At 38.3% G+C, this 18,004-nt stretch overlaps 1 protein-coding gene across 3 annotated transcripts in view; it reads left to right on the forward strand.

Annotated features, from left to right (window-relative positions):
• LOC100740609 (furin-like protease 1) overlaps positions 1–18,004 on the forward strand; it is a 220,670-nt gene that overhangs the window by 138,243 nt on the left and 64,423 nt on the right. The gene's annotated exons all lie outside the window — the stretch shown is intronic.

Here is an 18,004-nt window from a genome sequence, read left to right on the forward strand (position 1 = left end):
ATTTTATGCACTTTTATTCTTGATTCTGTATGAAGCACGGTCTGTCCATGGGGCTCGTTATCACCGTTGTTCCATGGTCGCTGCCGCCGATCGCAGACATTTTTTACACAGTATTCGATAATGGAAAATCAATGGAGCATCGATACGTACACGGTTCGTTTGCAAACGCGCTGTAATTGGCCGCCGCTAACGCGAAATCGATGGCTGCATGTATTCTTCGCGACGGTCGAGTTTCGAAATCCATCGTAGCTACACGACAATCGCGACCGTGTACATTAGCCATCTCTCGACAATCGTAAATTGCTGTAAACGATCGTCGATACGTTTCTTGTACATGTCCGATGAATTTTCAGTGATTAGATCTCTGAGACTGGGTATCTGTTAACTTATCCTTTGGATTATCCGTGTCATGGACAAAATAATAGGCGACGAGGAACAGAAAATCGTAAGGATTTGGGAGCCAATATTTAATATCCTGCCAGAATAAAAAAAATTTCGTTTTTAAACTTCGAATATAAAATTAGCAGGGAGTTTCGTTGTTCGGAAACGTACATCGTTTATCAACGATGGCGGTATGAGAGATGAAACAACGTTATCGAGGAACATAGACATAAGCGTGCAGAAACATGTGTATGCGAGAGGAAACGAGAATAGAGGGTACACATAATCATGAGTATAATTATCGTGAGTAGGCATTAGGCTCAATAGTTCCTGCTATGATAGGCTTTCAGAATTAATACAATACAACTAAGCGGCAGGATCTTCTGATTGGACCAGAATATCTCCATGATATGATTTTCGGATCACGGTTATTGCAATTACATAACTACCTACCGAACTCACACATAGTTCAGGCTTTAATTTGTTTCATCGCATGGGTAGATATATATCTCGTTATATGTAGGTGTACTTAATACGAATCGAAGATTAACCAGATTTTCTAAATATAGAATTGCACCTTACCAGTTGCTTTCAATAATAAAATGAGTTATCAACTTATTCATTCTATCCTATCTCTGTTTTAATAGATCAATTACAAAATACGAAATACTCAAATATTATTCTACTAATTTATTTACTTTCATAATTTCAACGCACGATCTCTGCCTCTACATGGAAAAACGGAAAGATTTGCCGGTAATTTTTCACAAATAGGTCGCGTCTCATTCGACCTGGCTACACGAATAAGCGAATTTAGGCAGATCGCTTTCCTTTAACCGTATACGTGGCATCGTTACAGCAGCCATTAGGCAGGCATAATATTCGCTAGCTACTGCACACCGCCCATAAATTTTGTCCACGTACGTGCATGTATCCTAGGCGTGTCTGCTCTCCGTGAACGGATACCGAGAACGACCAGAGAACGTTTGTGAACGTCAGCGGATTTACGAATGTCTATTCAAACGATCAGTGTATGATCTTGCAGTGATCCTCGTTAATTGCAATTTGCTCATATATCCCGTAAGCCCTTGCATTTTTATCGATTAGTTTCGCGTATTTTATTCGACGCTGCAAAAGCCACTTGGATCGATAATCACCAATTAACGAGTTGGTGAAAGATCACAATATTTTTACCAATCCTACCGTCTCGATACAATAAATACGTTCACATAATACGGGTAGGAGAACGGCTGCTTTGAAATATTATACTTTATTCAAAGCGGATATCTCAATCGGTTGCCAAAATACGCGGTTTCAAAATGGGACGTTTGAACTACACGCGAGAGGCAAATAGCAATCGAAATTCCTGGAGATGCGGTGACCTACATTTTTTCTTGGTAATGCGTACACCAGCCAGTAGTGGTAGTAAGAAAGCTTTGAATCAGCATCTATCACTGACCATCGCGCAGATGTTTAGCCTATCGTAGATCAGTAACAAGATACGAGGGAGTGAGAGATCCGAACGTGCACGTAAGGCAACGACAGTGAATTATCCAAAATCATGTTTCGTTTAAAACGATATCTGTGGAAGGGAAAATCTTATCGATATAAACAAAAAGTGATCTTGAGATGGGAGAATCCTCGCTTATAGTCATGTTAGTCACGTTGATCGAATCGGAATACTTAGGTCTCAAATTACAATTGCTTGAAGTTTTGGAAATTTTGGCATCAATCTATTTTGTATTCTTGTACATATTTTGTAATTTAATTTGTTTCGGAAATATAATTTGTATCGATTTTGCGAAATACTGTTGATATCACTAGTAATGATGATACTAATAATATTGTTTAAGGAGAATTGGGGAGATTGGATATTCAACGCAAGTTTCGAAAATTATGTTGTAGTTTATTAATATATTGGTGTGTTTAATATCGAATTAATTTGAATCGAAATATGCATGTTTGATGAAGATGCGCATTAAAAATTAATTAGTTTGCATATTTAGCATTACATATTTAGTTAGAGCAGAAATTATTACGTGCAACTTTACGTTTGCAATTTCCCAACTTTTGTAGTTAAAGGAAATATAAATTAACGATCATTAGTGAAACTAATTATACCATAAGGGTAAATAATGAATAATTTATCGAATAGAATTAAATGAGGCAAAATTCTCAACTTCAATAATATTCGTACGAAATACTTTATCTCAATATTTATACACACTTTAAGATAAATTTATATTTCTTACTTTAAATTGTATATTTTCTTATTTTATCAAAAACAACGGTCATATTCCAGCATCTTCTGTCCTAATTTTGCACACAATATATATGTTATATTATTACACATCGAGTAAGCACGTTAAGAGAAAGTTCTTTCTCGTATTTCAGGTGAGTGGGACAACTTGCTTGACAAACCAATGAATTCTGATTGCGGCTGGCCCAAGTTCTACGAAAGTAAGTAGGACAAAAGCATGACCACGAGAGTTCTTCGGATACTCTTTGGACAAGCAGTGTCGCGAGCATTACATTTCAACTAACTAGTTTCAGGCGGAAAGTTTTCGAGGAAGTAATTCTATCAAGGATAGACAAGCGAGGAAACTCGTGTGCACTTTTCCAATAGCGTTTAAACTACTTGCCCCTTTGTATTCTTTAATTCTCGTTTGCAGCCTTGTGTCACTTTTTAACGGTGAAAATTATCCAATAAAATTTCATAACGTCATATAATTTTCCTTTTCGTCGTTAGCAATATTAATCGAAACTTACTCTTGGCGAAAGTTAGACAACTTTTAAATTAAAAATCGATGGCGAATATGTTGAGAAGCTTACAGTAGTTTGTCGTTGTTTTTTCTTATAAATGTCGACTATAAGGCTATTGCTTTCCTGTTGTGTATTTGTGATTTATTCGTGTAACTATTCTTTTAAACTATTAATGTCTAGATTTCAAGATCTAAAGATTTCAAGAGATCGCTATGAATATTGGAATATTTTCCTCATAATCAAACAACATTCCGTTTATAGAGAGTTAATTGACCCGGACTAGAACAAAGTAGTCTGAAACTACTTTGATATGGAGATAGAGTTCATTTGCTTCTCTTAAAAGGATGGGCTCGCACCTAAAGCTTCTGTTATTATTTTTAAAGCGGAGCTGTATTCATTTGCTAATTTATTATAATGTAGGTCGAACGATAGATTCAGATATATTTGATCCAATTACTATTTTTAGTGTGTTTAGGCGTGAATTACATCAATTTTTAAGTTAATCGATTTCAATTTATTCTTTTGTAACATTCTAATGTATTTTTTATATCATTATAATATATATTAAGATAGAAACATAAATACCGAATAATTTTTGGTTCGTTGGATGATCTAACGAAGTTAAACTTTCGCAAAAATTCCGCTTGGAACTTAATTTGGCGTGGTCGTACGATACTTGGCGTAAATCAGGCTGATTTATGTTCCGAAATAATGGGAGCCAAAGAAAATGAAACACGATGGTGAGACGATGGTTAATAAGGTAAAGATAATAGGTCGCTTCATTTAATTATACTTTCCATTAAAACATCTTATACCCTCGTAATGTTGCAATCTGAACCGGACATAACGAAGACCAACGAATACTAATTAGCCAAAACAACCTACAGCCTACTTATTCATGTTCATACTACTTCGAGGATCTATCGAACGTTTTAAAATGCTTCCTCTTTTTAAATTACAATATGAAATAAATTGAAAATACCTCGAATTCTTTCTCTCGATTTTTAAATGCATGTAAATCCACGTTAGCAGAACTTTTCGGGAATAGTTCCTATATGAAACGTATTATACTTTGTGCTTGTAACTTGAATGTAATATAGTATTATGAAAAGATATGTCGAAATTACAAACGAGTATTTCATTGCGAGTGGTCTCGAAAACGCGGGAAAATGTTGCTTCGCTGCGTTTATGAATTTCATGTCGCGATACAACAATAATCACGAATTCAACAGCGTTGCCTGCGAGCAAAGAAAAGCGAGGTCACGTTTGTCCGCCCTTTGTACACCCCCATAAAGCATTGTCACTGGCAAGACCAGAATCCCTTCCGAGGCGAATGCCGTTGACAAGGACATATTCGTATTATTGCTCGGCTGAGGAAAGCGGTGTCCCAGCGTCCACGAATTTTCGATGTGTTCTGTTTCACGGTACAAAGAGACTTCCGGTGATCGATGGCTGAAAGGTGTTTCCAAGAATGGGACAAAGAAGCGGGTTTCTACGATAGGTTTCACCTGAGATACGTACAAACGAATTCCATTCAATTATCGAACATCTTTTTAATCTTTTGCCTTACCTGGTACAGAACCTTAATATTGAAGATCGCACCACAATACAAAATGATATCTTGTACATCTATTCTTCTAGATCGTATCCATCTTTTAAAGCGGAAAAATATATTTTATGCAGTTTTAGTCGTGGTATAATTGAAGGAAACGTTGTATTTAGTTTAACTAATATGACTGCAAAGAGATAATATATTTTTACGAGCTTGATAAAATATGATGACTTTAGAAATTAGTTTATGAAGCGAAGTAGTTTATTAGGATTTAGTTTATTGTAAAATGTAAATAGACACGAAAAAGAAGAAAATGTGCGTGATTATTTAAAAAATTTTCTTGTATTTCGGCCAATCATTAAATTGTAACCTTGTTCCTGTAGATTTTTTATTATTGATATCTTTGAAACAGAAGCAGTCGTCTGGAAAGTTATAAACATTCCATTCTGATACTCGATCGTTATGGCATGGCGTGTTAACGTATTTGAATACAAAGTTCTACAAAAATTGATTCGATCTGACATCTGCCAACGATTTCCAACATTTAGCCATCCTTTATTGCCAAGAATACTCAAATTTTCCCATTATTTTCCGAAATCCTAACAAATCCCAATATAGAATAACATAAAACGCTAAGGCTATCAGCTTAATAGCTCCATTCACCCATCTCACAATGAACAGTTCCACGCCCTTTGATTTCTAAACAAGAGCTTCGATTTTTCCACTATTCTTCTGATACATTCGCACATCGACCCTATACACGTCGCAGGGAGAAGATTAATCTTTCCAAAGGAAAAAGTGCCGAAGCGGCAACAGCGTTCTTCACTCCATAAAGCAACTCGTTCATGACACACAGAGAGAAAAACGAAGAGAGAAAGAAAATGGATGAAGGAAAGAGACAAACGTCATTGAAAGTAATCGCGTCCAAATCGTGTCAGAGTCGCATAGTTCACCGCGCCACCGAAGCAGAGGTGCATTTGCATAAAAGCGAAGAAACAAGCCAAACACAATTCAACTGTTTCGCCGTACACCAGGGGGAATCAGAGATCAGTCACGGTTCGGAAATATGAGGGTTGCATTTTAGAACGAATTTTGTTGCTGTTGCGACCGAACTATAGCAAGATTTTCAATTACCGCGAATTTTTCAATTACCATCGTTTCCGTCAACGTTCTAAAATCGAGAAAATTAAATACTAAGCGAATTAAGATTGGTAACCAACGACATGACAAACTACGTCCTCTTCTAAATTATAAATAACGGCTGATATAGAATTACGCCACGTTTGGGAACCGGAAGCTGGATTTAATAGCTAAACGCAGAATGCTGAGTACTTCCGTTTTTCAATTGCAATTGGCATTTACACAATGTTACATCTATGAAAGATTTCCCAAACTCTAATCGAATTTGAACCGATGTAAAATTCTTAATAGCCCGGAAAGTCTAGCGATGAAATTGCGCGTTTCAGCAAACAAATTGCGTGAGCGCTTTAGACGTTGAACAATGCATCGCGTTTTCGTTTTTATCGTGGATTCAATGATAAAGAGGTGGCACGTTTAGAGAGGTAGTTTACAATGGACGTGATGAAAAACAGGGTTCGCGCGACTGCGCCAAGCTTAGAATTTTCCTCTTATTCGTCACGTGGCTGCGCTTGTTAACCCCTTTACAAGCGACTGCTATTTCGCGGCGATCGTTTCTGCAAACCGGCGGGTTTGTCGCAAAATAGGAGGGCGCAGAAGACCAAGGAAGTCGTTTCAAAACTGATGAAATTCGCTTTACAGCTTGTTAGCTTGCCCCCTACCTCTCGCCAGATTTCTCTTTTCGTCGAGGCTTTGCGAATTTCAAGAAAGAGAATCGCGTACGATAATGACTAATATAACGTGATTTCAACTTGAAGCATTGAGCCGAGTAAGTTCGTTTGCGGTTTTTCAGAAGAGTGTCGAGAGTTGCTATTTTTTATATTTAAATCCCTCGATACAACGGTGTATAGTAATCGAGAATTTTGTTTTCAAATCTTATTTATTCGACAAGAGTCAATAAAAATTTATACAACTTTCTGAAAAGATACTAAATTTATGTAAATGACGATTACTCCCATTGTTCTACTTCAAATTTCACTATATGTATAAACGATCAAAAGAAATGATCCACTATCTTTTAATGGAGCGTTACACAAGCCGAAAATTATTGGCACTTGTGCAAAGGCTCGAATCGCAATAGAAAAGTTTTAACGAAAGCGTATCGTACCCTTTATATCGACGTAATCCCTCTCGCAACACCTGCAGCGCACCGCATTATCGCGCGTCCCATAAATCGTAGTACTCTTACGCGTCAGTGGGCCCGATTTAATACGGCCAATTTTGCCAGTACAATGGAATGCTGGAATCGCGACGTGGTGAACCTTCGAGTTTCACACAGCAAGCCATTCAGATACGACCGCTGTTCGGGCGGGAAAATCGCGCGTGATCCTGCGCTACATCGATCAAAATGCCAACCAAGTGACTGGACACCTCAGTTGGACTTTAATTAAAGTCCGTTAACGAACATATAGAGCGTAAGACGTCGCTAACTTCCGGTCTGTCCTCGACTTCAAGGTGCTCTTAATTTCGACTCGGGAGTTGAAAGCTTGATGCTGGAAGTGTTATTGAAATTAGGAACCGCTCGTACTCTTAGTGACAGTTTCGAGTTGGATTGACCAAGTCCCAAGTTTGAACTGCAAACTACTTTGCTCGTATTTTGTCTCGAACGTCGAACATTGAGCTATATTGCATACATTGAACTTGGATTTAATTTATGTAGATTTGTACAATGGAGATAAGTTAGATGGATTCTGTCCATTTCCTGGGGCAAATATTAATTGAAAGGTACATGTGACTTCTCATTTTTGCGCGTTAGGCAATAATCCATGGAAATTCGTTAACCATGTCGAAATCGTTCTAAGGCCAATTTCAAAGTGTTCGCTACATGAAATTTTCGCTACAGAACGGCTATTCGGGTGATTTCCAGTTTCATCATTATTTTTCGTCATCGAGTGCATACCTTTCTCTTGTGAAAACAGTGAAATCTATTGGTTGGTTTTTCTGGGAAACCGGAACCAGGCAAGCTCATCGTTATTCCCAGACGCTTGGACCGGCTCGGTGGATCTAGCCGCGTACAGGATGAAAAGGAAACAAGCTGCACAGGACAGGAAACGCGATCGAGCCAGGATTGCGGAGGGCAAAATCAAATTCGTTGTGTGCGAAGTAAGCGCTTTAGGAAGTGGCGGTCGGTGTACTCGGCTGGGTCAGACATGCACTCGATGTCGGTGCATCTATTGCAGTCCTGTTCAAGCGCGACGAACGTACGAACGTCCGTGTCAAAACGACGCCCCTTGTCCGCTTGGAATGGTCAAGTGTGTGCTTACACCGGGTCACCAGGGAATTATCGATAATTATTGGTAATGCCGGTGATGAGACGTCCGTCGCAGATGGCATCCAATGCTTTCGAATCGAAGCTTCTTTAGTTTCCTAGATAGCCACGACTGGTGTTAGCAACAATATGTTTTTCTGATGATAATAGTTAGGTGACAATATAATGAAAATATAATATGGAATTTATTTAGACATTAAGTTAAGAATATGAAATATACAAGTATTCGGACACTTGTAGGCATCTTTTATACATAGATCTTTCAAATACTTTCGCGAGTTCGTGTAGAAAGATAGAATACTGTTTCATTTTCGCAGCGAATAATAAAACAACACGATCCGTTAACGTAAGCATTAAACAATTATTTAAAGAAATTACGATATTTCGCCGTGTTATCTAATGTCGTAAATTATTCTACGTTGTTCGAATATTGTCCTTCCGAAAACGCTAGGGCAAAAGATAACACGGGATCCAGTTGGACAAATCAAAACAGAGCCAAGTGCTCATCTCTTGTCACACAATAGATGTGAAAGTTCAAACCACTTTATCGTACAAATAACGGGAGGGAACACAGTTTCTAACAAAGTATGAAATTTAAAACTATTGAAATAGAGCATTCGTGACTGTAAATGACTAAAACTGAATAAATTTTGCGCGAAGAATTATACGATAGAGCAATATTAAAGTAAATTATGATAATGAGCGTTTACGATTAACGCACAGTCTGTAAAATTATCCTTAAACCAAAATTTCCTGAAACGGACGTTATACGACAGAAAAGAAACGAATCTCAATTATGCAAATTTAAAAAGGACGTAATACAGTGATAATAAATATTGATATTAATCAATGATCTAATATATAATTAAAGTTGAATACACAGTATCGAGGTTTGCCTCGCTACCTTCTCCAGGTCATAAATAAGCCAATAACTTTAATAACTGAATTAAATGTTCATAAGCGTCGAGCGTGTCAAACATGTTCGTGAGATTATTCCCTTCGGGAATACGTGGTTTTTATCTATTTGTACAGTGGACACCAGTCATTATCCTAAAAGACGCAGCACAGGTGCCACTATCCGCCTCATTCGTCATTCCCCGTTTTAATGGCTTGTCCTATACTTTGCCCATTTGCATAATACCGGCCGCGGGGCTTTTTTTCACGTCGGACTGCTCCTGAAAAATTGCGAATCTGCTTAATGCAGCGGTCTAGTCTGCCTGCTGATAAAGATTGCCTCGTGTAAACTACAAACATGCAGAAATAGTAGAATAAAATATAATGCTTCGTAACTTGTCCTCTCGGATCTCTTCTTTTCTTAGCAAGTTCGAAACCGGGTTTCGAATCCAGTTGATACATAGTTTCACGATATGCGATACCACATGTGGAATACAAAACGCAAATTGTCCTATACGACGAGATAAAGCTGAAACTCGACACTATTTGCGATCACAAACTAAACGTCATAGAACATCGAATATACTTATAACAACCGAACAACTCAAAAGCGGCAATCGAAGTCGGACAACATTCGATTCTGTCATGCGAGCTCGATCGGATTAGTACAGAATCGACCTCAAAAAGGCTTTAATCATTCAACGACAAATTAAATGGCGCACTGGAATATCTCACTGTGAAAGGAACAATCACAATACCTATCCTGCGACATTATCGTTAATCAGTTTAGTTAACTGTTTCCAGGTAAATCAATGACGTCTGATAAATAATGAGACTATCTAATATCGGGCAACGAGTAGGCGATGTCGCGCCACGCTGCGGCGTTGTATCAACTTCTGTGATTAAATGGTAAATTGATCATCGTAATCCGCGACTATTCGGTCCAGTAAGCGAGCTATGTACTCGATATCGATTGCATTAATGTCGCGGTGGTGTTTCGCGATTACAGTTGCCTGGGTTTAGGTATGGGCTCGGTTCGACCGTATCCACCTATATCACCTACAAACTCGGTCAAACTCGTTTGCATCAAAGGATTCGTTCGATTTGCTGGATAGAAAGCATGGAAATCTCGAGCCTTGACGAAAATTATTGTCGAGTTGCCTCGATTGTATCTCGTACTGTGGCTCGATATTGCGTTCTATTCATTTCGTTGTATAGAAAAGTTAATGAAACTCCCACGACCGGTTCCAGTTGTTTTACGGACAGAGGTCTTTTCTGTTTTCCTATCTAGTTTCCAGTCCTATTTTGCTGTACAGCCTGTACTAGAGAAATTGTTGTCTGCTTGTTTTTATGTTACCTTCAAAGAGCAACTGGATTTGCGAAATCGAAGCGAGAAGTGGAATAAAATTGCAGATGGTTAACTCGAAAGAGCGTAAAAAATTCCCTTTTTCTTCAACTCGAATACTCCTGACCTTTTTGCATACATTTTTTAAAATAACTTTGCTCTTGTTTATTTGGAATACCTTCTAGTTAAAAAAAGGTTGTGGTGATTAAGGAAACGTCTGAAAATCCAGACGAAAAAGTAATACGAGAAATCGGTGAAAATGTTTAAAATATAAATCGTCGGCAAAACCAAGTGCTTCTCTATTTTTCTGATTTCCTTGCAGTGCAGTGGGACAGACAGGAAAACGTTAAGCAAAGAATCGACCCGCTTTACTTTCGGGATTACAGGATACAAAGAGCGATACTCTTTGATTCGTTACTGTCACTTCTTCACTGTAATCTCCTCACTAGTAAGAACGAGGCTGCTCAAGCTGGATCAAAAACTCGGAAGAACGAATTCCCATCAACGATAAAAGGGAAATAATTGTGAAATGATAAAGCGATAACGAATGAATGATTTCTAGTACGAACGATTGTAATTCCTTTCAGTTTTTACACAGTAATTTTCTATTTTCAATAATTCAAAGGAATTATTTTGAAAACTTCAGTTTCAAAAGATTCAGTTTTCTTTCCTTGTTTTCAGTTGGAATAATTCGTTCAAAATTTTTCTTAACTATATGGGAGAACAAGGTTGTCTGTGTTGTTCCTTATTTCCTTATTTCCCAGAGTGGTTCAAAACGAAAACATAAGATAGATATTAAATATGAAGCACGAATGCGCAATTATGATTATCGAACGTCGGGAATTATGTAAATCGCGATGTTACTTGACGATCTATCTCGATGCTGAACATCGATCCAAACTCGATTACGACGCTTTTAACATATGTATGATTTCGAGATGATGTTGCAGCTAGAACGCTCTGGATAATCTTCTAATATCATTTTACAAAGTATATTTTTCACATCTTTGCTACATCGTTTACCAAGGAAGGAAATTTGTTTCAATTCTCAAGAAAAAGATATCCTTTTTCTTGCAAAGATGCGCGTTCTTCGAGTCGTACTAATGCCGTCGAACGATCGAGAATTTTCACAACCCCGTAAACGGATCGAGGAATATTGCGGAAACGCATAAGCCAAAATTGAACGGCAATCCGATTAGCTTCGTTCCACGGACTTTCACGAGGCAGCGATTTTAACTTAAAGAAAGCAGACTAATGTTTAGGGGTAGAGAAAGGGAAGTTGATTTAAATTTTTAATGATGCGGACCTGCATCAGAAGAAATTCAGCTTCAAAAATGAAGCTTAAATTAAGAAACACGTAATTTAGATGACGCAAAATTGAGCATTTCATCCCGAAGGACAAATTCCTCAATTTCAATGATTTTTAATATATTAAGTTGCCCGAAATTTTTCTTTCGTTTTATAAGGAAATAATAGACGCACAATGTTTTTTGTTTTATATTAGTTTATTGAATTATGCACGAACATAATAATAGAAATAGAACGAAATGGATCATACTTAATTCAATAAAATAATATAAAACAGAAATTGTTGTTCATCTATTATCACCTTATGAAACGGAAGAAACTTTTCGGACAACCTAATACTACAGAAGATGTATTGTACTCGCTTATGTACTCGTTAAAATACGGTTGCAGAAAATTACCAAATCACTTGAATACGATGAATAATCATTTGCCAAAGTTTTGTTTACAGTGAAATTCAAATCAAATCATCGTTTCAGTCGTCTAAAATCTAAAACTTACTTTGCCCAAAGAATTGTGCATCTTATAGCAAAATGGAACGTTGGACATTAAATTAGCGAAGTTTTCGCTTCTTTGGCTCGGAGTTGATCCTTTTGAAACGAAACTAAACTCGTTGCAATAAACGAAACAGTAAGAGTTAGTTGCTCGGCGATCGGCGCTGCTTAAAGTCGCGCGCCCATTAAAATTGAATATTCCGTGCGTAGGGGAAATCGGTGATTACTAGGAGCTCCGTTTCGAGAGAAAGATTTACGCGATGGGCATGACCGTGAATCCATCGTGGAATTTGGACTTCTGCCAAACGCTTTGCGGACCTCGTATTTCAGATCTTTACTCTGTCTTCGGGGCTCCTTTTTTAATACGTGCAAAACGTTCTTATCTTGATTAATTGGATTGCTCGCGTAACATTGAAATTTAAAAGAACAGAGTTCCTCGAGCGGCCGAACACATACGCGAAAATTTGTGAAGAAGTGAGAATTATACTCTAGAAAAAGGTAAGAGAAAAGAAGAATTTCGGCAGAAACTTGACACAGATAAAACTTCCCCTTTGTTTGATGTTTCGTTTCTAACAAACGATATTGATGCGGTAGTTTTCTGTGTTTCTATGTTTCATTTCTGCGACTCACGATGTTCAACTAAAAATTCTTGGGTGAAATTGGCCGAGATTTTTGGATCGCAGCATCAACTTGCAAAGCGAATTTGAAGCCAACTCGGGGTCTCTTCAACTGTGTATTCTCGCCAACACTCGCATACCTTTTCACTACACGCGACCACGTCTTTGTATGCAAGATACTACCTAGTATCCCGGAAGTTGATCTCTGGACATGGTCGCCAGGAAATGTCTCCTCGCATTGCTGCCCGGAACTAGGCTTTGATTGTTAGACCTTCCTTCTCGAATTTATCGCGCGATGATCTCGAAAATGTTTCGAAGCTTTGCTATAGTCCTTCTTACATATTCTTCTTTTCAACGAACTTTGAAAATAAATACTCTTCTCTTCGACGTCCTAAATAACTCTCGTTTTTGGTCATTTCGATGATCTATTTGAAAAAAATCAAGGAATATCATTGGAAGTCGGTTCTTTAATTTTATTTTGCGTACAGTACACGTATAAAATTCTTACAATTATATGTATATACACAAACCTAATATTCTCACTCCTAATCGTAATTATTTTATTAATAATAAAATTCCCTAACGCAGCGTCTATCGTTTAATCGAGGAGGAGTACAAATTATTTTCTCCCTATTCTTCTCTGAGCACGAGACTATTCCGCGTTTACACGGAATGAAAAAAAACGAAGGAAAATCGCAAGGAATTTAATTCAAATTCTTGAGGAACAAAACGTAACGCGATAAATATCTAGCAAGTAGAGGCCATGTAACGGTTGGCACGCTTCCACATCGGCCAAAATAAATTACACCGTACAAAAGAAACGTCATTCTAAATTACAAGGTTTATTAACGAGCAAATCGCTTAATGTATCTAAGCAAAATTGCCAAGTCAAAATGTACAGCGACTACCGAAATCTACGGTTATCGATAAAACTAGGTCTAAGACTGCGATCCATCTTCGATCATCGAGAACCGAATCGAGGAGGAACGTGTCATCAAGAAATTTGAAAATCGATCGTCACTCATCGAATACTATCGTTTCGTATTTTTCCAGTCGGCTACCACTAATGTAGAGTGCTACCGTTTCGATGCGGCAGTCACTTCGTTTGCCCGAACTCCGAAATTCGTGGATAAACTCTGGCCTTTCTACGAGCGTACGTTTCCAGGTAATCTCTGCCTACGATTCTCTCTTTCTGCAATTGTGGCGGGGTAGTACCAAGGATATCTGAGTATAATTCTTCGGCAGTTTTTGCTGGCGGGGGGCTGCAAGGATCCGGTACTTTCGCTTTTCTCACTTTCGCCATTTCTTCCTTCAGTTCCTCCATTCTTATATCCCCTTTCTCTTCTTTGCCTAGTTCTTTTGGTTCATCTGCCGTAGATTTCTTTACCACTCTTATTTTTCTGGGACGTCGCTTCCTAATTTTGAACAAAAAAAAAATCGAAGTTTTACAAATTTTGATAAACATCTTTTTGCAATCAAATTGGCGTATGTATTATCGGTATGTATATGTCGGAGATGAAAGGACACCGGGGCCTTCCTTTGGAATTCTTCGGAAAACCCCCAATATTTTAGCCTCTATAACTTAACTCGATTATAATTGTTCGAGATTTGTGATAATGAGCTTGGGCTCGAGGCGACAACAAATCGCTGAACGTAGCCGCGGTCACGGGATGAACGTTTTTACTTAATATAGGGATGGAGTAATTCTATAGCTCTCCTTAAAAGAAATAGTGTAGCGGCACGCGACAGTAAACATTCCAACGGTTTCTGTCCCGTGGCTCGCCACACACAGACCCTATAGATGCATCTTCACAATACATGTTCGGCTAGCCTGAGGAGCCGCTATAAATCTTAGGATTTAGTTAACTAAAGTCCTTCAAACAGACAAACAGACAAACAGTCTTTGTTCTAACTACGGAAAGATAGGGGAAATCTATTTTTCTCACGAACGACGCTTCCCGCTAGCAACTTTCCCTCAAGGGCGGCTAACCACCTTCTCTAACCACCAACATGGAAATTGACCAATTAACAGCAACGTCAATTTTCCTCACTTTTCGAATGAAGGCATCTCTCCACGAATCCGATGATCTCGTGTCCTTAGACACACTCCATCATAGTTTTCCTCTGCAGCATCATCGTGACGGAAAGTCGTCATTCTCTCGTGAGGTCGTATTAGCGAGTTACTTAGCGCCTTTACGCTCGGTGGATATTCCACGTTTTAACAAAGAGTTAATCCAGTAATACTTGTACCGTACATAAGCAAGTTGAGTACAACTTGGACTTTGGAGGAAAGCGTATTTTGTTGTCCCGTTGACCGCGGATTCGTTATTGAACCTAGGATCATTGTCATTAGCTTCTCGAGTATCTGATTACCACAGTTACTTGCCATATTCTGTAATAATCATATTTACACTAGTACATATCTCCTCTATTGCATAACAGGAGGAAAGCGTATTTTGTTGTCCCGTTGACCGCGGATTCGTTATTGAACCTAGGATCATTGTCATTAGCTTCTGGAGTATCTAATTACCACGGTTACTTGTCAAATTCTGCAATAATCGTATTTGCGCTAGTCAATGTCTTCTCTATTGCATAACAACAATGTGTAATCCAAATGAAGATTCGTTTCACGCCCCTAACCCTAATCATAATGTGAACTCGACATATATATCACTTATAATTCGGAATTGTTGCTTTACATGTAAAGTCGATGCAAATTTGTTACGCGGAAAGATTAATTTCCCTTTGACTTCGAGAAAAATGTAAGAAAAGTGTAAATCAGTATTTTTCTACGATCCTGCAATTTCGAAACTTGTTCATAAAAAGCACGAGAGAAAACAGGAAAGAAATTTCGATTAACTTTTTCCCGAGATCGATGTTTCCGACCTTTCCTGAGAAAAGAATGAATAAAAGTTTCTCATGAATCAACAATTCAAATAGCACGTTATGCATAACAAAAAGAGCCAAACTTTACATGTATCACGCAAAATTCGCGTGTTGATGAGTCACTTGTAATTGATGCACGAACCAGATCAAAATCTCTTCTTTTTACGTTCTACTATCATGGTAGAACGATGATTGTCCGAGAAAAAATTGACAATTTTGATAACCGCGTGACATCGGACACGAAAACCTCGGTTTTAGTGAAAGTAAATTGCTTGTTCAAAATACCAACCGTACACTGGACAATAGCATCTTACCTGACCTTCACGGACAATCGGATAGTGCGCCTCTTCCACATTTCTCTAGCTACTTGAATCTCTGCCTTGGCCTTCAAGACATCCTCCCAGAGCTGCGTAGGCGGAGCGCGCATTTCCTTAAGCACATCGCCTTTCATCCTACGGCGTCTCCGCCTATCCGTCGAGGATCTAATAGAAACGATAGAATCCTTGTCCAAAGTCGATTTTTTCTTTTCTTTCGGCTTCTCTTCCCTTCTCCCTCTCATGCTGGGTCTCCAGCAACAGACTTTCGGTTTGCAAATCTCCCCTTCGCAAGTCTGTGGCAGCACGAAGAGTCGCTTGCGCTTTTTCCTCTTCTTTGTCTTCTTGTCTATCTTTAAACTGAGATCCGGTAATACGTCCTCCCTCATCGATTGTATCGAACGTCGTACCGATAGTTCAAAGAGGGATATCGGTTCTTTCCAGGTTAGTCTTTCCGCTTTTTGAATTCCAACGGGCTCCTTTGACACAATCTTTTTTGCAGTCTTCTTCGTTTCGACGGCGACGGAACCGCGACCGCGACTGACCGAAGCTGGTCGCGAGGATTTTCGCTTTTTTTCGGTTCTCTTCGTTGAGGCAAATATATGTACAACAGGAATTATGTCTGGGTTGGTCTCAAGCGCGTAAGCTTCCACACCCTAACAAACGAATAACGTTTAGATAAATGTTCGATGAAGAATAGTCGATCCACTCTTTTGGCGTTTTCTAGTCTTATATGCTAAATTCAAAAACAAAACGACGTTGATTCCTATTTCTAGCTTTCATTTAAATCGAGTTTCGACGCAAGGTTTCATTCTTCGCTTGAATGGAGTGAAACTTTCATTTTTACATTCTTTTGGAAGCGTTTCGTTTCGACATCGTTACGCATATCAATGGGAGTCTCATTTTCCTAAAAGGTTTTCATTATCACATCGTTCCGACATGATAAATTTAATCCCCTTGCTTTTAAAAGGTATGAATCTGATTATTTTAGTACGAGTTTAATCCGAAAGTTTAGCGCTAATAAATTTGATACTCGACGAAAGTTTATTTTCTCATTTCGAAATCTTTCTGAATTATCGCTCACGAGTTATGTTCGATAGTTTTTAACTTTTAAAATAGATTTGAGTCACAGTTCGCGGACAATTAAAAACCATAATTCGAGTAAGATCGACCAATTTCGTCTCTACTCGTTTATCACGTTTACCGCTTTGTAGAAATCTCGTTATATCAAGACAATAGAAATCCGAACATCAACATTCTAAGATTTATAGAAAGTTGAGACGGATAACGGAATATTGAATCCATTGCATTACTTGTTGTACAGCGTCAAAGTATCTTCTCTCGGCCTCTGAAATCTGCAAACCATTGTCTCGAGTCTTCTTCTTTTCCTTATATACAGTTCTCTCTCGATTCCTGATCGTTTTAGAGTTCGGCTCCCTGCCTTTCGCCTTTCCCGATATTTTCTTTGGCCCCTTAAATTTGTTCTTGATTTTAACGTTTGCATTATAATCCTCAGCCGCCATCTTCTGCGTCAATTTGATTTCCTTTAACCGTGAATCCACTGCCTTCGTAATTTTTGAGCATTTGTCTAAGCACTGGTAAAAAGATCGTCTTTTCTCAAACTAACAAAAATGTTTACGATATAAAAAGAATTACGCGTGTTATTTAACTACCACATAGAAAATAAAAAGAAAAAGAAACTTTATCGTTACTTGCAAGTGCAACAGACATTTGGAGATACAATTTGGAAGTTTAAGAGCGAATCTTGTGTTTATTTCGCGTTATTCGGAAGAATCTTGTCATTGATAAGGCGCATTTGGCTAAATAATGATAAAAAGAATAGGCTGTACGCTTACCTCTGAAAGGACACCTCTGTCCTTTTTGTCGAACGACTGAAAGAAATCCGTTGGTTCGACCAGGAATACCTTACCGACGTAGTTGCCAATCGCCAAAAGAGTATTTTCTTCGCACGGTGCGAGAGAAGTTAGCTTTTCATCGCATAACTGCAACGTGAAAACTGGTTCCCGAAGAGTTTGAAGAATGTCCC

This window comes from Bombus impatiens, unplaced genomic scaffold (genome assembly GCF_000188095.3).
Source record: "Bombus impatiens unplaced genomic scaffold, BIMP_2.2 scf_0095, whole genome shotgun sequence".
Lineage (NCBI taxonomy): Eukaryota > Metazoa > Arthropoda > Insecta > Hymenoptera > Apidae > Bombus > Bombus impatiens.